The following is a 24,508-nucleotide window of genomic DNA, read 5'->3' on the forward strand; positions in this document are numbered from 1 at the left end:
GCAGAGGATGGCCACACACCAAGGGTTTATCCATCTGTTGTGAATAGTTTGTCACATACACTCCGCTGGGTCATTTTCAAGTGACAAATCTATTTACCAACATGGTGTAATTGAAAAGAGATAGGTTTTCACACTAGATTTTTTGGTGTGTGTATTTCTTTTTTTGAATGCATTTTTATTAGGTGATTATTTCATTCACATTTTTTCCCTTCTTATATTAAGTGTACAAGAACAATTAAAATAAACAAGTGTCACATAATGGCTTAGTACTTTTCTTTAGTTTTAAATTTTTTTCTATTGCATATCAAGTAATCATAAACAAGTACATCATAGTATCATATCAATGTTTATAGTAACACAAAATACAACATTACAGAGTAAGAGTATCGACTAACTAAAACCAAAACAATTGCCCAGCTATATCAAAAAAATGATAATAAAGTATATAATAAATGCTTCAAGGAGGATCATCCTCTTCTTCTTCATCATCATTGGTATCTAGAGAAACAAAATTATAGCCTAGAACCTTGTAATCATATTCAGCCTCTCGCTTCAACTCTTTCTGCATGTTGTCAAGTTTGATCTAATGGATGAACCCTTTCAAGGTGTATTCAAATTCATCCTTTTCCTTCATTGTTGTGTACCCATAAGCAATTTCTAATCTATCTATGGTAGCTCTCCCATCCCTTAGGACCTACATAAACTTGCTTTCCTTCACCTTCAGGATCATTGTGACCTGCATAGCAATATCGAAATATATGAGCCTCTTACGAGACTCAGTAAGATTTTTGTTCTTCCCTGAAAGCACATCATTATTCTGATATTTCCATATGAACCATAAAATCACAAAAGAAAGCAAAGACCAGAAAGAGTTGGAAAATTTCTTGCTGTTGATAGTTTTAGAGATTATATTTATGACATTAAAACGTGTTTTGAATGATAGGTCAAATGTATTCCATATTGCAGAGGTAAATAAGCATTCAAAAAATACATGGATAATAGATTCTAGTTATTTACATATAGTGTAGATATTAGGTTCCCCCCAGGCTTTTTGAATGGGAGTTTGTGCAAAAAAAGTTTCCACAAAAAACAAGAGACTTTGGGTTCTACGGGTCTTATCCACAGCTGGGTAAAATACTTCATCCATTTTAGATTTTCAATTTCTACTCCCCATTTATAGTTTGCATGAACAAAAATATCATTTTTATTGGTTAACATCTGATAAAGGTATTTATACTTCCCAAGGTGCAAGGGGGTATTATCAGGCCAAAGCAATTGAAAGCGACAACATGAGACATCATAGCAGCCTTTAATAGGACCAAGATTTAGCAAGGCTCCTCTGAGCATAGAATATGTTCTCCACTAGGATTTGGGTAGATTATATTTATCTTCTAGCCATTCCCACTCCACAATACTATCCTCCAGAATGATATCACCAAGCACAAAAATACCTAGTTCAGACCTTTTTTTTCGCTGAGCACCCTTGGAGGAGGGCAAGCATTTTCCCCCCATTGACTCAAATTCCACTAGATAGATTTTTTCTACATAAGAGACCAGATTTTTCAACTGGAAAATTATTGATTAGAAATTTTTTAACAAATTTCTAGGCCTTCCAAATAATTCTAAAAACATTGGAGCCTTGAACTATAAGGGGAACATCAACTGTAAGAGAGTTTGTGAAAAAAAAGTACTTCCACCCTCTAGGCATGCTGCAATGAGATAGCCTTAGATTATTCCTAATTAACACCTTCTAGGGCTCCTCTCCTTCTCCTGCTTTAGCTATCCATTTGACAACCAAGGCCACTCCTTGATATTTGAGGTCCTTGAGACCCAATCCTCCCCAAGCCCTAATCCTAGTGCACCACTCCAAAGAAATAGAATGCATTTTTTTCACCCCTCTACCATCTGACCAAAGAAAATTTCTAATAATCTTCTGAACAAAGTTAATCTGCATCTAGTTGAAGTCCCACATGGAGGAGAAATAAATGGGATAGGATGAAAGGATCTTCTAACAAACTTGAAATCTACCAAGGAAAGAAAGCAAATTGCTATTCCATTTTGCTAGTTTTCTACTAATTCTTTCAAACACCCAATCCCACATCAAATTGAGATTGGGATCCATAGAGAAAGGAATGTCGAAGTATCTAACAAGGTGATCGGGTCCCTCCCATGCAAAATTAAAGTTATTCCACTAATCAGGTGGGCGTTTATCCCAACCCAGCACGATAGATTTAGAGATGTATACTTTACTTCCAGAGGCTAGGAAAAATGTGTCAAGCTTGTCCATAAGGTGGGTCATATTAGTTTCTTCCAAATGAAGAAGAATGGATGTATCATCTACAAATTGTACATTGGCAACTTCTTGATTGTTAGGAAGGATTCCCCTAACATAAGGAGAAAGAAAGTTATCTTAGAGGAGATAGTGGAGGGAGTCACCAGCAATCAAAAATAGGGATGGGGCCAATGGGCATCCCTATTAACCCCATTTATTTCAACAGCAGCCATGGCCCCAAATAGCAGTATTGGAACCATTTTACAATAGTGGGGTGGGAATCCAAGGGCCTCCAACATCATCATGATGAATCCCCACTCAATGCTTTCATATGCCTTTTCATAATCTATAAGGAGTATAGCACTCTTTTGACCTGACATCTTTGCCCAATTCATGGCCTCCTAGAAAGTTATAAGATTCTCTAAAATATATCTTCCTTATACAAAGCCTGTCTGAGTACTATTGATTACATTAGGGAGTATCTTTTCAATTCTTATTTCTAGAGTCTTGGCAAGAATCTTATAAACCACATTCAACAAGGTAATAGGCCTCAAGTTCTTTATAAGAAACCTATCACCCTCCTTTGGAATGAGCTTAATAATCCCTACATTCAGTTTAGGGCCAGAGACCCTCTACCAATGGCTTCTTCATAAATCTTTAAAAGACTGGGAACAACTCAGTCGATATTCTTCAACTGGAATCCCATCAGGTCCTAGGGCTTTATCATTAGCCATTCTATTAATAGAAACTTTGATTTCCTCCTCTAATAAACCATCATCTAAAAGCTCAGCCTCATCTTCCTTAATCTTCTTAGGGATGATGGATCTAATCTTGGCCTTGGCAATCCCCATGCAGGGTTCAGGCTCTGAAGAGGTAAATAACTCTCGATAGAAAGAAGAAAAGGCCTTTAGAATTTCCTGATGAGATGACACCACTAAGTCTTCGGTTCTAATACTGCAAATCTTATCTCTTGCTTCTTTCTTTTTCAGGGTCTACAAGAAGAACTTAGAACCTCTATTCCCCAGATTAAGCCAAATAATCTTGGCTCTTACTCTGGCCCCTGTAGTCTTAAACAATTGCAACTTCTTGAGGGAATTCCTACAAGAAATAACTTTATCTAGAAGATAATCTGAGTGGGGGTTGGCTTGGATCTCCCCTTTAGCCTCCTACAAAGCTTCAACCAACATGAATTCCCTTCTCCTTGCATCCTTAGCTTTCTTCCTCCTCACTGCTTTAAGCATGCTCTACCAAGATTTGGAGGTTTGTTCTCATCTATCTATAGTAGAATCATGCTTGACAATTTTCTCATTATACCATGCAATAACCCTGATAGCTACCTAAATAACATCATCTCTCAACAAAGAGGTATTTAAAGAAAAAACTTGTTTAGGAGGGGATTCACAAATTCGTCCCCCAATCAGCTGGATAGTTGCTTCAATGGGATGATGTTCTGACAGTGTGTATGGCATAACTTTCACACAGTTATTTCCAGATTAAGGTTTACAACTAAACCACATCTTGCTCAAATAAATTCTCTTATCCCCTTTTTGGAAATTAGACCATGTGAACCATATCCCTTTTGATTCATGTCTTGCACCTGCGAGGGGGTCAAAGAGGTTCAACTTATTAACCATTTTGCACTAGAATAATGGCTCATTAGCTTTCCATTCAAATTTGAGACCCCTAGATTTGTCTTGAGCTCTCTCAATCATATTAAAGTCACCTGCCACTATCTAAGGAATTAGTTCTAGATCAGCTAGCCAATTCCATAACTCAATTCTACCACTATGCTCATTTGGGGCATAGAACAAGCAAATACCAAAGACAAACTCTTTAAACTTCAACTTAATCCAAACTACTCTGTTACAAGGAGAGATCCCCCATCCAATCATTTTTTCTTTCCAATTAGGACCAATTAAGATAGAGGTACCTCCTTTGCCTCTTGGGTGTTTTGTAGAGAATGTAGTAGCATCTCTCCATATACATTTCAGAGCAATGTCTAGTTCAAATCCTACAGCTTTGACTTCTTGAAGCAGCAAAAAATCCAACTCTCTGTGAGAATGGAGAAATATTTTCACTACATATTTCTTGTCAGAGGCCCCTAATCCTCTAATGTTCCAGGAAATATTGTTTAGAGACATAAAAAAGGATGCTCAATATGTTTCCATGTGTTTCATGAATCCTTTAAAGCATTTAGGTATGTCGGCTTTGGACTTCTTAAAAGGTTTGGGGTTCCCACTAATTAATGGGGGTCTCCCTCTCTTCTTCTTCTTAATCAAGGGGGAACTAATAGATTTGGACCCTAGACCCTTCAAATAATCTATATTAGAAGGATCAACATTAAAAACAAAGATCTCCTTTGATTCCTCCTCTTTGTTAGCACTCTTACATGGAAGGATTTCACCTTCATCCACCTCACCCACTTGGTCTCCCAATGCCTCACCCACCTCTATCCCCCCTTCAATTAGGGTTGAACCAACATCACTCTTCTTCTCATATTTCCATATATCTGGAGGTGGTGGAAGGGGAGGGGGACCTGAATCACAACTACATAGAAATTATTCAAATTATTATTAATCTCAGAGGAAGAAATACCCCCTCCCATTTCACTGCCTGGCATAGAAACAATAATTATATCTATAGAGGAGACATGCTTAGAATTAGACCCCAATTTATTAGCCCTAATAGAAGGAGGAGCAGGTGAGGTAGAAGAATTGTGAGACTTTGGGAGATAATAAGTTCTCTACTTGGGTTGAGAGGAAGCTTTGATTTTCATAGCTCTATCTCTAATTTTTTCAACCGCAAGTTGTTGAGCATTTTTGGTTCTATGGGGTTGCTTGGGTTTATCCTGAATTAAACCAAAGTCAATATTATTATCACTAGAGGAGATCTCTTAGGGTTTCTCAAAAGCAAGGATATTATTAGGTTTATCAGGGGGAAGATTAAATTTACCTTTAAGTTTCTCAAGTGTAACAAAGAGTGCTTCAGGGCCCTAGTTCCAATTCTATGAGGGAGAGATGTTAACTGAAGGAGCTGAAGGAGTGATGCTAGAAAAAGGGGGCTCAACAGGGCATGAAATATTAGCAAAGCTGAGTTTAGGGTCTGACTTCTTCTTGAGGGCATTCCTTTTAAGAATAATAGGGCACTCTTGTCTCCTGTGGCCTTCTTTTCTGCAAACAAAATAACCACCCAAAAAAAAATTGGACAACACATCAGAGTGGGATCAATATCAAATTGAAGCAATTCAGGGAGGTCAACACCAGGTTTGAGCGAGATAAGCACACAAACATTAGTGTTAGAAATGAGGGTGTTTGACTAGTCAATCCTAAGCACCCTGCCTAATGGCTCCAGTGCTTGAGGAATGAGCATAAACAGAAAAGGTGGGAGGTTACCTAAAATGATCCACCGAGGGCTAGATAATGCAAGAATTTCATCTTGGGTGGTTTCAAGGGTCTAGGGGATAGCCCTAAATTCATAGGAGCTAACTCTCCAAAACTATTTATCTACAATTGCTTTCTGGGCTTTATTATCACAAAAAAAAGGATAAAAAGGCTCTTTTTGCAACATTCAGCAATAAGTAAAATGAAACCCTATCTTTTGCCCCCAAATTTTATGAAACCAATCATTTAAAAAATTTCTTGACGGAACCCTAGAACTATCAACAACAGCAAAAAAAATGGCACAATCTTGAAGCTTAGCTTTTTCCTATTCTATAACTTCATTCATCTGTGAATTCAGCTTAACAACAAGCGCGGACAGAACAGAAATCTTACCTCCATCTCCTTCAGTGGTTGAAAGTTCCTGGGCAACACTTGAGATGAAGGTTGCCCCTTGCAGGATGATTCTCTCATTCTACACCGCTTGTTTGAAGGACTTTGGCTTGGGCATGGCATGTCCTTCTTCTCCAACTTGAGAAGATTTCTCAGCCATAGCACATGTTGGGAATTCTGGCAAAATTTGCAAAGATGACCTAGGGTTACTATTACCAACACCCAAAAAAATGGGTGGGTTTCCATGTTTACAAGGTATTAAACCCTTTGAAGTGGAGCCATTAATGTCCCTAGGAGAGGTAGAGACCATTAATGTTGCAAAGCACATGAAGGACATCCCAAGGGCTATAAGAGAACACCAACCACATCAAGTTGCGGAGCACGCCAAGCTTTCCCCACCTATGCCTCCGTCAATTTAGATTCTATTAAAATTCTCTTTAGTTTTTTAAATTTTATTTTAATAAAATTATTATAATATATAAAATATTATATAGTTATAGTTTTCTATAAATATAATTGTACAAATAAAGTATTTTTGTTATAATTATATATATAATTATTAATTGTTAATTATAAAGTATGATTAATCTAATCTTAATTTTAATTTTAGTGGTAAATATAATTATAATACTAAAATAATATTATTTTTTATAATAATATTTCTTAAAATATTGTATAATATAAGTATATAATATAAATTTTTAACATTTTAAATTGAATGACGAAAAGTATATTCTAAAAAGTATAATAGATTAAACATATAAAAATCTAAACTAACTTATTTATATTTAACAATATTAAACGTTGATAAATTACATTAGATTAATCAAAAAATATTTTTTATTAAGTATTAGTTTTACAATCCATGAAATCTGCCCCATATAAGAGTCCAAAAAGTATATTCTAAAAAGTATAATAGATTAAACATATAAAAATCTAAACTAACTTATTTATACTTAACAATATTAAACATTAATAAATTACATTAGATTAATCAAAAAATATATTTTTTTATTAAGTATTAGTTTTACAATCCATGAAATCCACCCCATATAAGAGTTAATTGGATTCATCCAATCAAATAATAGAATTTTTTTTTTATAAATTATAAAGTTTAAAAAATTGCATCTATACTACACATAATATATTAATGTGATAATAGAATATTAAAATGATTAATTCTAACCTAGAAATGAAAATTTTTAATCACTAGTTAACGCATTGAAATCCAAAAAATATCACAATGGTACTTAGCCTATGTCAAGTACTAATAATAGGGCTATCATGTGTGCAGAGTGAGTAATCCATAATCCATAATCTAAGCACTCGACCCCCTCCCCCTCAACAATATATGGATATGAATATGGGTGTGTGGCCTCCAACTATATAGTCTATTGAGATCCTATGCATTAGTAGGGGCCCTCTCATGCATCAGAGATTGTGACTATGGATATAACTATGACTATGATTACAAGGGGGAGGAACTGGGGGAACTAGGCATTGCAAATGATAGTGACATTCATTTGTGTTTGGGAAAGACTGAATAGGTGATTAGTCGATCGTTTCTTTTCTTTTCTTTGAATCTTTAATGTTTTAATCACATTCATCTCATAGTGATGCATGAATGTCAATGGCCTTCGTGTCTTGTGGTTAAATATATAATTAGTATTTAATTCGTTCAATATGAATTAAGGAGTTGTTTGTCACAATTTAGAGGAAAATTAGTAATCTTTTGATAGCATTTCCAACTATTGGTTGAGTTTTTCCTTTTATTTAGGCATTCTGAGTCATTCTTTATCATTCTTTCTGAAGGACAGGTCCGTTAACCAACACTATCATTGTAGGTGGAGCAACGATAATGGATCTGCAACATATTGATTGCCAAGTCCTCTTAGATTTATTTACTCTCAGGATCCAACCTGAGATAGAAAATAGGGTATCTAGTGCAAGAACTATGAAGGAGCTTATCTTGGTTTCAATCACTATGAAAGATTACAATATTACAACTTATCATCATGAATTGGAGGAGATTTATGATAAATATTATACAAAAAGTTAAGGATGAAAAATGTTTTCATTCCCAGTTATGAATCAATGGAAGTGATTCTCGACGCTTATAGAGCTTTCAAGAGAAAATCAACTGGTCCATGAATGATAGATTTCATATTTTCAAATTTCTAGTAATCTTGTATATTGTATGTATTTTGATAATTTTGTCTTTCATTAATTTTTTGAGTAGTTTCCTTTATATTAGTTAATTTTTATGAAGTTTAATTAACTTACCTCTTTTGAGAAAAGGTTCAAGGTTAATCAAACTCACTCAAATGTGTAAATCAAGAGGTAGTTATTATCCTTAAGTGAGGTAGTTATCCCAACCTCAAGTCTATATAAGGAAACATTTGCATTATAAAAAGGACTTTTTGACACTTAATGAAATTTGGAGCAGCCATATTGTTGAAGTAGTGTAGCTTCATTTAATGAATACAAAGTGATTTTCAAAGGTGATTTCAATCATTACTATGCATTCACATTTTATTTGATGGATTCATCATATTATAACATAATATCTTTTATAGTCTCTCTCCATTTCATGAAGGCAAATTTTCATTGAGATTTGATTTGTATAACAAATAGTTCTCTTAGTATCTTGAAAATATGTTGGTGATATAAAATCATATTTTTATTATTGAATGTCTATGTGTGTGGTCCATTGATGTCAATGATGGAATTTAACATGTTCATTATTTAAGTTCTTGATAATAGTTTGTATATTCATTATGAGGAATCATTGTTATAAATCTTTATATTTGATAAGTGTTAATCTAAAAATCAAAATTATATAATATGAGGGATATACCCCTCTCAAACACAAAGGAAGGTTACATATCAAGGACATATCCAACTATTGAGAGGCAATTTGTCACATATGTTCCATTGGGCCAAGATATATAATTACAAAAAGTGACAAATGTGTTTACCAACAATACATCATTACATCAATCAAAATCTATCAAGAATCCAAAAACCCACAAAGCATAGACCTTGCATTGGCACCCTTGCTCCTTTTATTTGTGCCAATCATATTCATTTTGGGGGAGGATTTATATTCCAATACATGTCTAGAATATGATATGTAGTAGAACCTATATTCCATACCATGTACAATTATACAAGAACATACCAAATTAGAGTCTTATAATCAATGGATTACAAATAATATGTGATTCTCAAAATCGCTACTTATCAACTATAAAAGAAATAGTGGTGGATTGTGAAAATGAAGACCTAAGACACATTGAAAGCATCCTTGAAATTTGGGGTGTTGAATCAAAACCAACACAAGATAGTCAGATTAGACAGTGGGAAAGAAAAATTGCTAATGCGCAACCTTCCTTTGTGCATTCACTTTTGGCCTACAATCCCCACAATTTCTTATTGCAGTAATTTGTGGTTAGCGCTGAAAATATATTGCATAAAATGATTGTGTACAAAGGTAGAGGATCCCAAATTTGAACCTAAAAATAGTGGATTAAAAATGGAGACCACGTATCCAAATTTTTCTTTCAATACCTTAAATGCAAGCATAATGCTAATCATATTCCTCAAATCAAAGTTGTTGATACAAACCAAACCATCTAATATTATGCATACCTTTTATGAGCATTTCAAGAACCTTTTAACTAGTGACACTAAAGATGACAACCTATTACATATCCTTGAAGATAATGTTTCTCATCACATCCCTAAGAACATAGACCCTTCGTAGGGTAGATATCTTGATCATTTTCTTTCAATATAGGAATTGGAAACATCCCTCCATTGCATGGCCTTGGAAAAGAGTCTTAAAATTAACAGACTATTGGTAGAATTTTATAGATCCTTTTGGACTGATATAAATGATGATTTTTATTATGTGTATCTAAGAGGAACTAAAATTGGCTCCTCAAAAAATACTATTAATCAAGAGTTGATTAAACTTATCCCTAAAGATAAAGTTGAAGAAAAAATTAAGGGATGGATACCTAAAACCCTTCTTAATACATCTTACAAAATTATTGCTGAAGCTCTATCACAAATAATTAAGTATGTCTCCCAAGGAATTGTTCACCCAAAACAAATTGGATTTTTACAAGGATGATTTTTTTTAGTCAGCATTGTCCTTTCTTTGGAGATAGCTGAATGGGTCCAACAATATACTCAAGATGCTCTCATTATTAAGTTAGACTTTGACAAAGCTTATGATCATATTCACTAACTCGCTATTCTTAAAATGTTATCTTGGCTTGGCTTTGGCCCTAAATTTTGTATACTTGAATTAAAATGTTATTCACATATGTCAATGTTAGAGTGGCTATGAATGGTGCTCTATCCCTTCCATTTTAGTTGCAAAAATCCATCTACCAAGGTTGTCCCCTTACTCCATTCATGTATGTTCTTTTTTGTTTGTGTGCTTGGATATCATTTTTAGCATGCACTAAATAATAAACTTATTTGTGGCATTACACTTCCTTGAAATGTAATTTCCCTCAATTCCCATTTTTTTGGTGGTAACATGATTTCATCCAAAATTCATTAAAAGAAGTGGCTAATACTGTTGAAATTTTAGACTATTTTTGGTCAGTTTCAAGTTCTAAGCTAGTTATGTGTAAAATAGAGTTATCATGACAAGGTCTCATCCTTAACCACCTTGGCAAATCTCTTCAAAATAATTGTCTTGGTTTGACCAATCTTGTAGCCATGTTTTAAGCTTTTCCTTTTTCATTTGGTGGAGCCCCCTCATTTAGCTTAACAATTCCCCTCTTGCTATAAAAAAATTCCTAAAATTCTAACGATTCTTTAACAAAAGCATTCATGTTTTCTAAAACCTCTGGGATCCAGTTGGCTTTAATCGAAAAACATGGCACAATCTCAAGTCTCAATTCAATTTGTCCTCTCTAGGAAAGCCTCCTAGTATTCAAATCCAAATTCTAGCTACACCCAAATTATACTCTATGTTGTCCACTCTTTGCCATGAGAACTTCCTTACTGACTAGAAATGGCCAAATAGTCATAATTTTCTTGCTTTCCCTCTTAAAGTGCAATGGGCACCCTAGAAATGCCCAAGAACTAAACCAATTGTTGAAAGCAATTTTAATGTCTTTGCATAGGTTTCAATCCACATAACATGAACAAGAAGGAATTTATGCAAATTGAAGACTGAACCACTACTGAAATAATATTAGTTCTCACAATGATAAAATCAAGTACATAGCAATATTTTCCAAAGGCCAAACCCCAAGGGAATGACGTATAGAATGTTACAAGAGAGGATGAATGTCCTCTAATGCCAAGAAAGTTATGTGACTCACACATCCAAGCTCTTATCAAATGCAATTCACAATCATCTGATACTCAACAATGACTCTCCCACCTCTATTTATACTTTTCCTACACCCTTCTAGAAAGAAATAAAATATTAATTAATTGCAAGTACTAGAAGCTTCCCCCTTCCAATGATTAATGCACTCTCTAGAAACTCCTCCCTTGCAATACAATAATTAATTGTGCTTTTAGAAAATTAAATTACTAGAGGCTTCCCCCTTTCCAATAATTAATACAAACTCTAGAAGCTTCTCCCTTGTAATACAATAATTAATTTAATTAATTAAATATAAAGTCACCTTTTAACTTTTAATTTATTTAATGATTTTATAAGAAATTAACTTAACTACTAAAGTGGGGGCATTACATAAAGTTGTTTATAGACAACTTCTACCAACATTTCCTCTATCTGTCCACCTTAATTGCAAATGGGACTGCAAATTCAAATGCACAAAGTGGACTAAGCTAAGTACTCATGTTTGGAAGTCCAAAGTCAAGGCCCAAGTCCAACTCACTACTTGGAAAATTCTTCATGTTAAGGTCCCCATTAGAGCTTGTTTATCCTTCATCACCCCAACCACCTGTCCTTTTGCACTAAAATGGAAATTGTAAAACATGATTTTTGGTGTTGTCCCCATACCCAACATTTGTGGAGGTTTTTCTTTTCCAATCTTCTCGCCCTTTTTTCACAAGCCCAATCTTGGAAATCAATGCTTGTTAGCCTCTCCCCGCGCCCCAGCATAGTCTCTCAAACTTTTAGACACGTTTTTCAAAGAAACCTTTGAAAATTTGGTTTTCTAGCAATATTTTCCCATTCCTTCTATACCGCACAAATGGAAGCAATGATTATAATTGTGAATGCCTCCCTCATCTCACCCTTATGAGGAATTAGCTCCAATCAAACCAAGCTCTTCTTACCACTTTGGGAGAGTTTCAAACAAAATTCAATATTTTTGAGGCAAAACTTACTAGTCTTGAAGGAGAGATATCTAAAAGATGTTGGTCTTTTGAGAGATTGTGATCTTTGATGTTGGTGTCGACACTTTCTAGCTGCATGATTTGTGAGTCTCATGGTGACTCAATATCCTCCCTTGAACATACATACACTTTCACTTCGTGCTTTGCTCTTGGTGTAGATTTCTTTTGAGAGATCGTGATGAGATATATGAAGATGGAAGTTGTTTTTGTGTGTTTGGATAGATTTTTATGTTGTTCTCTCAGACCTTTCAATGCAATACAATCTTAGTTCAAATGGTTTAGCATGTATGTGACAACATATTTTGTATGGATGAAGTTAGTGAATTTACAATGTAAGTAACACTAATGACAACAAACTTTGTATGTATGAAGTTAGTGAATTTATAAAGATGTGACAACAATATGTAACAATATTTTTTTTGTACGTAACTTAAGAACGTTGAAGTTTCTACTTATTCAAATTATGTATTTTAATTTTAATTATTATTCCTCCAATAAAAAAACTAAAAAAAATATTATTTCTTAGATTCTCCAAATTAGAGTTTTACTTAATAACAAATCTACATATAAATCCCTTCCTTTGAGAATTATTAAAGTTTGGTTTAATTTTATATTTAAAGATTTGAATGAAGATTGTGAAGCGCCTAAAGAAAGGAGCTTTGTCATTGCCTCATTAACCAACGTAAGTCGCTGTTAATCCAGTTTACTAATAGTCCAATAATTTATATCAATATGTGAAAAAACAAGAAGATTGCTCATACCTCATATATCAAATAAAATAATATATTAAGCACACGAGAGGAATGGTGGTATATGGAATTCCAATTCCAAAGTAAAAAATGTCCGCCTTCAATAATGATAAAATGAAAGGGTCCCAGTTTTAATTTTCATAGTAGTTTATGTAACGTGGCGATGTATTCCAGGGTTGGTCATGGCTTGGGCAACGCCAAAACTCTGAAATCTAAAACGTAATTGCTTGCGTGTGTTGATGAGAACACAATTTTGGCACTTTTTATATACTTTTGGAACGAAAGTTCAGATCGACCATTGCAACCACTGATTTGAGATCATACCAAAGAAGCCCAAGTCCTGGTGTTGAGTATTGAAACCTTCGGAAGCTTTATTTCTGTGTCAAGATGTGTTATAGGAGGGTCTGTCGGCTAGCAAATGCCAGCATGCTTTTGATTCCACCAAACTTAGCACGTATGTTGGAAGAAACGAAGTTAGAGTTAGCAGGAGGTCTGAAAGTGGGCATTGCAAGAGCAGAAAATGTTGAGACGATGAACAGTGAGATATGGTGTAATCTTTCTGAGGAATTATTAATGCTAATTTTAGCGAATCTGCCCACTCTGATCATTGGGAGATTCAGGATTGTTTCTAAACAATGGAACCGTCTACTTTCACCTGGAAATGCCATAATCCAGCCGATTTCAGCAATTGTACCTGTTTGCTCCTCTCCTGCTTTCCTCTTTGGCTGCTTTAGGCCTTCGTGCATGACTAAATATCTACTTGAAGATTGGTATTTACTTCAACCAGAACCCTCTTGTCCTATGTATAAATTTTCATTAGAGTTTTTGGAAAAGGGGATGGTCAATGTATTGACGGTTTGCAAGAGCCTTCTTTGTTGTTCTAAGGATAAAATGTCAGCTTCATTTTGCATTTGCAACCCTATTACCAGAACATGGATAACACTGCCCCCTCCCACCCAACTGAAGAGATGGGATTTCATTGGATTGGCTTTTGATACATCCACAAGGGTTTGCACCTTGGTCATAGGAATGAGTCAAGTTAACAACAGTGTGGTGATGGAGATCTATGATTCAGGGTCTAATGGATGGGTTAAATTGGAAATAACTGATCCACCCATATCTATTTGTCCCACTGGGGAAGGGGTTTACTCTAGAGGAAAGTTCTATTGGATCAATAAGAGCAGTGTCGATGAGATCAGTTGGAGGTTTAGGTTTGATGTTGTGGCATTTAATGTTGCAGAGAGAAGTTGGGATATCATTAGACAGCCAGAGAGACAAGAGGGGCCAAAGATTGACTATTTGATTGATTGGGAATTAAGTGGGTGTGATGGAAATGTCGTTTTGGTGTACAACAAGAAGCTCTCTGTATGGAAATTGATTGAAGATGAAGATGAGGGGAAAATAAAATGGCGATGGTCAGAGTTTGAGCCTTTTCCAAGGAGTCTATGTGAAGAAGCATTGTATGATCGAAACCCTAATAATGATTTGAATGGCCTGAGAATGTCTAGAAGAGTAGTTAAGAGGTGCAATCACCCACAAGTAGTGATTAACAGTTGTGGGTGGATATCAGTTTATCTGCCTGGAAACAAGTTGGTTTTTTTTGATGCAGCGGGAAGAATGATGCACAGCATTGATGGTAGATTGCTAACAGTATTTGAACAGTCATATTTGATACCATTGTATGGTTATGAGCTCAACAATATTTGGTGGCCTTCTTAATCCATGTTTGATCTTCTCCGTGGAGTTTACAAACTCCATTTCGTTGGTTTAGCTTCTTCTTGTGCTTTATGTAAAAATATTCCATAATTTCTTTACGCTGCAGGAAATTCTGGAACAAGCAGCATTTATCACCATACTCCTGTAAGTATGAATTCTCATTAGTTGTTATATGCAATGTCCAGGGGATAATGTTCCATGCATTATCTACTTGTCTTTGTTTGAACCATCTCAAGGCACAAGCTAGTTAAGGATCAGTGACGATCTGTGTGTGTTGTTATCCATGATTTTCAAAATGACAATTATATCATCAAAAAAATTGGGAGCTATATAATAGATATCATATCCGGGTTCGTTCCACATTAATATCTTTAATGATGAAATTTGTCTTAAACAGAAAAATTAAACACTTCGATGAGTACATCTTTCTAGTAAAAATTACGAAGTATTATATTTGATGGAGTTAGAAGAGATTTGTAAGTGTGAAGGGTATTACGAGATTGCATGAGAAGTTAAATGTTAATTTACACCAAGCCTTTGACCACTATATAAACAACTTGGCAGAAACAAAAGCCTTATTCTAAAGATTCCAGTCGGTGATCTAGAGACAGTGGCTGAATCTACATTTGAAGGGGGTTAGATGTTGAGCAATCAATGCAATGGAGAAGAAATCATTAGAACTGGAAATTGAATCAAATCTGAAAATTGGATCAAATCATTTTATTGACGTCAGGATGTTGATAGATAGTGACGAAGTGTGTCTCTAATCTTTTTCATACCCATCAAAAAGGAAATCTGGTTGTTGGTCATCTTTCTAATCTAAAGGTTAATGTCTCTGGCAGGGAGGGTTTTAGGGGCTATAGGCTTTTTCTTCTCCTAGTTAGGCATAAAAACCATACTAGAGGATTATAAAGTGAGGTTTGGCAAAATGGGGGCCATCTCAACCCCAAAGTCCTTCCCTTGTTATTTCAGTTTTTCGTTTTGGGATTTGCTCAGTTTTGTCTGCTGTGCTTCAAACTCTCACTTTAGCCATGACACCTTGTCATGTTTTTAGTTTGGTTTCGTTCAATTCAATGTTACGTTTGAAGTAAATAATTTTCGTTGAACGTAACTTTTGTTTTTATCTATCTTTCATTGAACCCAACTCTTACTTTAGTTTCTCTTATTTGTAAGGCGTTTGGATCAATTCTTTCCTTGTCTACATTGTAGAAAGTTGCTGTCCATATTATGGCTTCTAATGCATTGCATTGTATGTTCTATATTATTTTGAATGGATCGGTAAGGGTTCAAATTTAGAACATCCTATTATGTCTTGGGTACTTTACCCTTGAACTAGAGTAATTTTATTTTGCATGGACTAACTACAATTCAAACGAAGGACCTGCAATGTATACTGGGATGCTCTTCCTACTGAACTATTAGCTGGCTACCTTTCAACTATATTTTTCTTTTGCTCCATAGATTTCATATGATGATTGAGGTGGAGCTCATTTTCTTCAACAGATAACATAGTCCTGTCTTCGAACAAGCTGATTAATGATGATTGATGCATGAAGCTATAATTGAGAAAAAATCTTTGAGATAAACAAGCTGATTGATGATGATTGATATCTTCAGATTGAATTCCAAGGCTCTAGGGAGAGCTGAGTGGATTAGGTAGAAGGAATGCAAGTGCTAAAGGGTTGAGAATTTCCAACCGATGATGACAAGTTGATGATGCTATACAGACTGTTTTAATGGGAGATGTCTCAAAGGGAAGCCCGATGATGTCTATTTAGTTTGATAATGAAAATTGCCAATAGCAGACACAACACTTATCTAGCCTGATCTATGCTAGAAGATTAGCAGGAAATGCTTGAAGCACACAAATTGTTTGACAAAATGCTATGATGTATTGGCTATACTGACTTTAAATATAATCACTGTGCAAAGAGACCCAGGTGATTTTTAAGCTAATGCCATTGTCAATTCAAACATAACAAGCCTCTCTAGCATCCCGATGCTGCATGCTAAATGGAATGCTTGAGATCAGGAAGTGTGCCCGTAGTTTGTTTAGTTTGATAGTAAATTCTATCCTGTATTCAGATTCCAGAGCACACTATGCAGGTTTTATTGATTGGCTGACATGCCTTAGATTCAGCCAGCTGCAGTTTCCTTGAATTTTTTTTACCTACTTAGCACAATAAATATTACTCTCTTACTGCGACTTCATTGATCTAGGCTACCTGTTCATGGAATATGCTCTGAGCATTTGTTTGCTCCAGTTTTTAAGTTTCCATGTAATTTTGTTATTAAACATCTTGCCTTCACTTTTTCTTAATTGACAAGCAATTGCAGGAAATACCCCAAAACAAGCGGCATTTACAAGATGTTAAAAACCAAAGATTTAACAGCAATAGTGCTCTTCTAATAGTAAGAGAAGAATGTAAGAGAGCTTTTTGGAAACTCAGTTGTCTGAGTTTTTTTTATCGATATTTGAGATCACACTGGGTGATCAATATTTGAATTGTTTTAATTAGAATGAGGAACAAAATGATGTTGGATCATTGAATGTGATCTAAAACATTGATAACATAAATCTCACACAACTGTTTTCTAAGAAGAATTGTTATATTCTTATGGATTGTAGAAAGCTTGTGTCTGCAAATAATAGCAGAGGTTGTATGCAAACAGCCCAGCAACAAGAAGAAATTGTGTTCATTCTTCAGTGATGGGGTTCCAAAGTTGACCCCCATCTTGAAAGCCAATCCATGGATCATTGGATCCATGAATATATTGTAGGTTTCCTATGATCAACTTTCCTTGATTTTCCTCTGTCATTCAACTATATTGCATGGTTGGTGATTGTTTTATTTTGACGTCAAGGTTTTCTTGATCATTCTCTAGTTTCTGTAGCTTCTCCTTAATCTTGAACATCTGTTGTGGAAGTTTTGTGCTGGCATTTGGAGATCCTTACGCTGGACAAATTGGACCCTCGAAGGAGTATATTGGAGTAAAATCTTTATATAACTCCAGAGGAGTATTAATGTTAGAAAACAACACTGTGTCTATTTTCCACATATGTTTCAAAATAAGCTTCTTAAATGATTCAGAAACTGCTTTGTGTTAAGTATGAAGACCAAGAACAACTTTATTTATGAATCTCGATATCATTCTATGTAGCAGAACAAACCATTTTAATAATCTTGCAGCCCCAGAAAATGCCTTCTAATGTTTCGTTACAATGATATATTGGATAACAAATGGGAATGGTAAATAAGACATAGATGTGGTCTCCAACAGGAATCTTGTGATGGATTTCCAGGCAACCATTCGTGACATAGCATCAACTTTAGATTCACAAAGGGCTGTTTGAAGGTCTTCCACTTAGTCTCTCTGAATTTGCACCTCCACTTAGCATCAAGTTTGTCTTCTAATGATTGCTCAGGAAGAGATCTCCCTTGTAGACACTTAATAGGAAGCTGGTCAAATCTTGGGTTATAACTCATTAACAATGTTGGTAAGCAGGGGCTAATCAACCAGATCTACAGTTTCTGTCATAACTATTTTGAGCCATATTTAGTCAATAACAATGTTGGTGATCGGAATCCAGCTCCTCCTCGAACAGATTGGAAGGATGCCATGGATCTCTGAATTGTTGGATTCCATTCTTGGAAAGGTGCTCACCTTTTAGGAAGGGATTGAAAGTAAGAGGATGATCATTACCTATAACTAGTACTAGTCTAATTCATTGGACAGAAGAGGTGGAGAAGCTGAGTCCATTTCACTAAGATGACACAATCGTCCATTATCCAAGAAATTTCTTGTCCCGCCTTATACTTTTTAAGGTTGTCATCTACCTTATGTATTATTTTATGCGATTATGCACATATTTACATAGGTTCCTACAGACTAGAACCATAGTTCTTCTATGATGTTAGAAATTTTGAACCCTAGTTTGCAACGTTGATTATGTTTATTGTAAGCAGTTTTTGAATTTGATTGTGATCAAGATTTTTTTATCGTCAATGTTTTGGATAACGCTATGATATCATTCAAGGATGTGAAAGATCATGGATCTTAGAATATGATCCAAAAATTGATGATCATTTTTTTTCACATGCTCAAATCCAAGACTTGTGTAGAGTTAAATGATTATGTTGTTTCTACAACTTTTGTGAGAATTGTATTTATCATTTATCATAAACAAGTGCTAAAGTTTCTTCAACTCAACATCTCATTCTTATGCTTTCTTAAATGTTTGAGATTCAATGAAATAGTATAATGGAATGGAAGTGAAGTTGAGAGAATCAACACACATGCAAACAAAGATAGACACAAGGATTTAAACTTGGATAAATGTGATGTAGGATAAGGCTACAAGAACAGATATATACTTCTTTTTTGATGTCACCTTCTTACAAATCACTCCTTTGCAAATGAGGACCCCCTCTTTTTCCAAGTAGCTTAGGGCCCATTTGATAGTGGCAATACGAGTGGAATAGGCATATGTAAATTCTTCAAGTTTTGAATTCTTCGTTTGAGTGCACCAAATTGGAATTGCAAATAGGAATTTAATAGGAATACGTATTCCAATTTGTCCCAAAAATGAGTATTAGCATTTCCACCTAAATAGGTGAAATTGGAATATGTATTCCTATTCCAGATTTATTTATTTTAGAAAACAAAAATTTTTGGGTCCATGAATTCCCCATCAAATTCTAGCTGAACCAAACAGAGAATAGGAATATGTATCCCTACTTTCTATTCTAGAATAACGATCCTATTCCCATATTTCTATTCCCGTGGCCCTTACTGATTTTTTCTTACAGTGGTTTTTATTTGGCAACAATATTGAAGTCTTTGACTTTAGAATGAAAGGTTTGGATAAGAAAAGAGATTGTGAAAGCAAATATTGTAAAGAAATGGATTTTTTGAGGATGAAAATTGTGAAGTGGGATAAGAAAAAATGAAAATAATATCGTTTTGAAAAAAGCCCAGGTGTGGGAAAATAGGGAAATCCTAAACTTAAAAAGAAAATAAGGAAATCATAAAAATTCAATTAAACAGATGAAACATTCATCCCTTTTGTGACATTGTCGAAGGATTCAGTTGAAGGTTTGGAAGGTTTGAATTCAATAACATAGGTGGCAAATAAATAGTTTGGAGGTGTTTTGAGCAATGAATTTATTGAGTAATTAGTACATATATATGAGAAAGTTGTATCCATTCAGTATAGGATTCGAACCCTACTTACATTGTGTGAAGGATTTCGTTCTATTTATGAGAAGGCCATCCCATTCTTGCAAGTATTAAAGAAGGAAATCCTCAAGAAAGTAAAGGAAGATTGCAATCGGTTGAGAGAAATTGTTGTTGATATTCAAGATGAAATTCTCAATTTGGTAGGACAAATGCTCAAACAAGTGGATGGTGATATGAATATGTGTATGGAAGAGTTGAAAGAAAGGAGAAAGAAAACCTTACTTAAAGTTTTTGTTTTGGAAGATTATTTTGAAGATATATCCTTACTCATGATTTTCATGAATACTTGCATGCGTACCATTGACTTGGTGATCATTGAATAAAAGGTGTAGACTATGTCAAATCCACCAATAGAGAAACTCAAAATCATCATGCCCAAGTTCATCAATTTGTCTACCAAAGAGAAGGATAAGGGATGTTGGAATAATAACAAAACTACATAACTAGGGTGGGGGTGGTGGGGGGGTGAATAAGTTGTCTTAATCACATAAACTTTTCACTGATTATATGAATGAACCTTTAAGCCTTAGATCACAAAGTTAAGCATGAGAACACAAATTCACAACATCACGTGAACACACGACACCAACATCTTTGTGTGGAAACCCTTTTAGGGGGAAAACCACGGTGGGGATGGTACCCACAATGAACTATACCCTATTAAAAGTATAATTTATTACAAATGGGAATGTACTCACATTCAAGCACACTCTCTAGAGCTCACTGCTCAATTACAAACAAAGTCTCATTGCTTTAGATATATGGACAACAACCCATAGTTCATGGATTGTTTGATAGCATCTTCTTCATGCTTGTTCAGTCCTATTGAAGCTAGTCACATGCCACTCATACATGTTCATAAGATCGTTGATGCATGAATCACATCCACACTCACACCACACACACTTCACATTCACAAAAAACACATTCTTTCATACACTCAAACCTTGTAAAAGAAAACAAAGTCATCCTTACCAAACACTTAATTACAAAACTCTTATTAAATACAACTCATATTAAAAACCTATCCATTATATATTGTCTAGTACATATCAACAATCCATAATAACATCCTCAAACACACAAAAGCATCGAAGAGCGTACAATGATCCTTCACAACATGTTGCACCTTTAGTCTACCTTGAACAGTATCCTTCCAAAAAGCACCAGCTATGTCACCTAAGAAATCTTACTATCTTTTCTCATTTTCATGAGTCAATCATGACAAGGTTGTAAAAAGAGTCCTTAACATGATTCAACCTTCACATATGTTACCTCATTCATGCCAACTCTCATCAATCCAAACACTATCACTTTGTCTTTTCTAAAAACTATCTTGACACCAAAATCCTAGTCTAGTAAATCTCTTGTAACTCTCACAAATCGTACCCTAATCTTTAGCAACTTCAAAATATCATCTACAAATATCCTTCGACAAATCTATACCTACGCAACATTTGATCAGTCACATAGTAGCATATTGATCCAATCTTCTTCACTGAACATTTTTTTTACCAACTCTATGATATTATCTTAACAAAAAAATAAGTTGGCATCAATGAAAACACATCTCTTAAATATGTGAAGCCACATATTTGCTCAACAAATTTCCCCCTTTGGCATTAACGAAAAAATATGAAGTGAAAAACCAAATCAATTTCAAAGATAAAATCACTACTAACAAGATATTATCTTTCAGAGTGTCCCTAATAATCTTCTCTCCTTAGGAACAAATACTCCCCCTTTGTTAGATACTCCTCTCTATTAGATAGTTCTCTTCCTATTAGATGTATACTCATTTTTGTTGTTGTGTTTCACTTGAATTCTCCCCACCTTTGACATTAGTGACAAAGGGCACATATTTGCAATCACTTCAACAATGCATCAAATATTGATCTCATACTTCAACATTATGCTTTGATCTACAAGGTTTTTATCCTTGGTACTTGCTATCCCCTCTAAGGAGCGGCTTCATTACATCAATCCAAGAAAAAATGGATATCCCTATAAGGTACCTTGGGCTAATGCAAATCAACGCATCTTAGATGTGATAAATAGGGGTAATAATCCCTAATGTATTCCTCAAATACACAATGGTATCCTTAGGCAAAGGCTTAGTAAAAATATATGGAATCTAATCTTTGCTAGTCACATACTCCAACTTAACTTTTCCTTCTTAGCTACCTTGTCCTTCAAGGAAAAGTATTGGATAGATATATGCTTCATTTTTCAATGCAACACATGATTATTTGGAATGTTGATAGCACTTGAGTTGTCACAATACAAAGTAACAAGCTCGTCAACCCTTGCTCTAATATCACACAACATTTTCTTCAACCACACTATTGGGGAAAAATTAGTAGCAATAGCAACTTATTTTGCTTCATCAATGGATTGAGATATACACGAGTTCCCTCCTTACTAGTCCATGCAACCAATTTTTGACCCAAGACGAATGCACCTCTAGTAGTACTCTTTCAGTATCCACATTTCCTTCCCAATAAACATTAGTATAAGCACATAATGTGAAATTGTCAACCTTTATGTACCACAAACCCAACCCATATTAGTTGTCCCTCTCAAATATCTAAATATTCTTTTCACAACCACTTCATGATATTCCTTTAGTGTTACTTGAATCTTGCTACTATACCTGTTGCATTCATGATACCAAGCCTTGTTTGAGTAAAATACAATAAGCTATTGATCATATATTTGTACCTTGTCTAATTTATTTTCAATGTGTTATCATTTTTTTGTCAATTTGCAACTAGTCACCATAGTAGTTGCTACTAGTTTTGAGTCTTCTGTACCAAAAAAATTCAACAATCCTCTCATGTACTTGGACTAGGATAGAAAAAATCTTTTTTCGAATTGTATAACTCGTAAACCAAGAAAAAAATCCATTTCTTCTATCATGGACATTTCAAATTCACTTTGCATTTCATTTGCAATTTTTTCACTCAAATCATCATCTCCTCCAAAATTAATGCGATCAACAAATGCTTCAACAATCAACATGATATCCTGAACAATTTTGTATTATAAATTGTAGTTAGTAGTACCTTTGCAAAAAACAAGCTTCAAAAAGTACTTATCCAATCTTGCATACCATGCTTTGGGGGTTAATTTCAACCCATATAAAGCTTTATTCAGCCTACAAACCATGTCTTCATCTATCAAAGTGAAACCATTTGGTTGTTCCACATATACTTCTTCCAAGTAACAATTCAAGAATGCAAATTCCACATCCATCTAATAAAATTTGAAAACCCTAAAAGAAGCTTAAGTTGCAAACAATCTAATTATCTCAATTATAGCAACAAGAGCAAAAGTTTCATCAAAACGAATACCTTCCATTTGAGAGTAGCCCTTGCGCACAAGTCTAGCCTTGTTCCTAAAAACTTCACCATCTCCATTCAATTTATTTCTGAATGCTCATTTTGTACTAATCACATTCTTATGTTTCGGTTTGTGGACTAATGTCCAAGTATTGTTCTTGTGAATTTAATTAAGTTCTTTCATAGCTTTTATCCAATTTTCAACTTTGCATGTCTCATAAAAAATTTCCAAGTTATGATTTTGAAACTAAACAAATTTCTTCTCTATCTTTTGCTAACCTTCTTTTAGTTTGCATACCTTGATTCCTATAACTGGAATTTCCTTTTCAAAATGATTCAACTTTACATACCTTGAAGTCTTCAGATTATCATGAACACATTATTCTTGAGTATCTTCTTCAATATTTATTTCCTCATTTTGATCAATGTCGATTGTAGGAACAATCTAAAGCTGATTCTATCAATGAATTTGTGTTGCCTAATTTGCAATAGTCTCATCGCCATTTGAATCATAAACACAAGCTCTAGGCTACATTTGATTTTCTTTATCAACTTTAACATTTGCACTCTCTATTATATTCCTTAGTCTTTTGGTGTAGCACTTTTCTTGGTAGAATAACCAAGAGAGATTCCTTCAATACTTCTAGGGTCAACCTTTCCTAAATCATTATTTTTGTTGATTTAACATTTCCTTCCAAAAAATCTGAAATATTCATAGTAGGTTTATTTTCATAGATGAGATCATAATGAGTCTTGCAATTCCACCTTTTAATTGTACTCTATTTAATGTGTACACTATTGTCAAATTTTCCTTTCGCTAGTAGATCTTAAATATTTCAGTTGGACATCATGGTCCTAATTGTATCTAGTATTGATCTATTCCTCCTTTCTTTTATGGGGTCCTCAAAGGAGAAATTTTCCTCTTTATCCAATGTGCTCCATAAAAATCATAAAACTCACATATGTGAATTCACCACATCTATTTGATCTTAAACTTTTTAGCTTCAAGCCTACCTCTGTCTCAATCATTGCTTTGAAGTTCTTGAATTTTTCAAAGGTCCCAATTGTTTCTTTCAATAA

The sequence above is a fragment of the Cupressus sempervirens genome, chromosome 5 (genome assembly GCF_028749045.1).
Source record: "Cupressus sempervirens isolate cs-2001-9-10 chromosome 5, ASM2874904v1, whole genome shotgun sequence".
In the NCBI taxonomy this organism is placed as follows: Eukaryota; Viridiplantae; Streptophyta; class Pinopsida; order Cupressales; family Cupressaceae; genus Cupressus; species Cupressus sempervirens.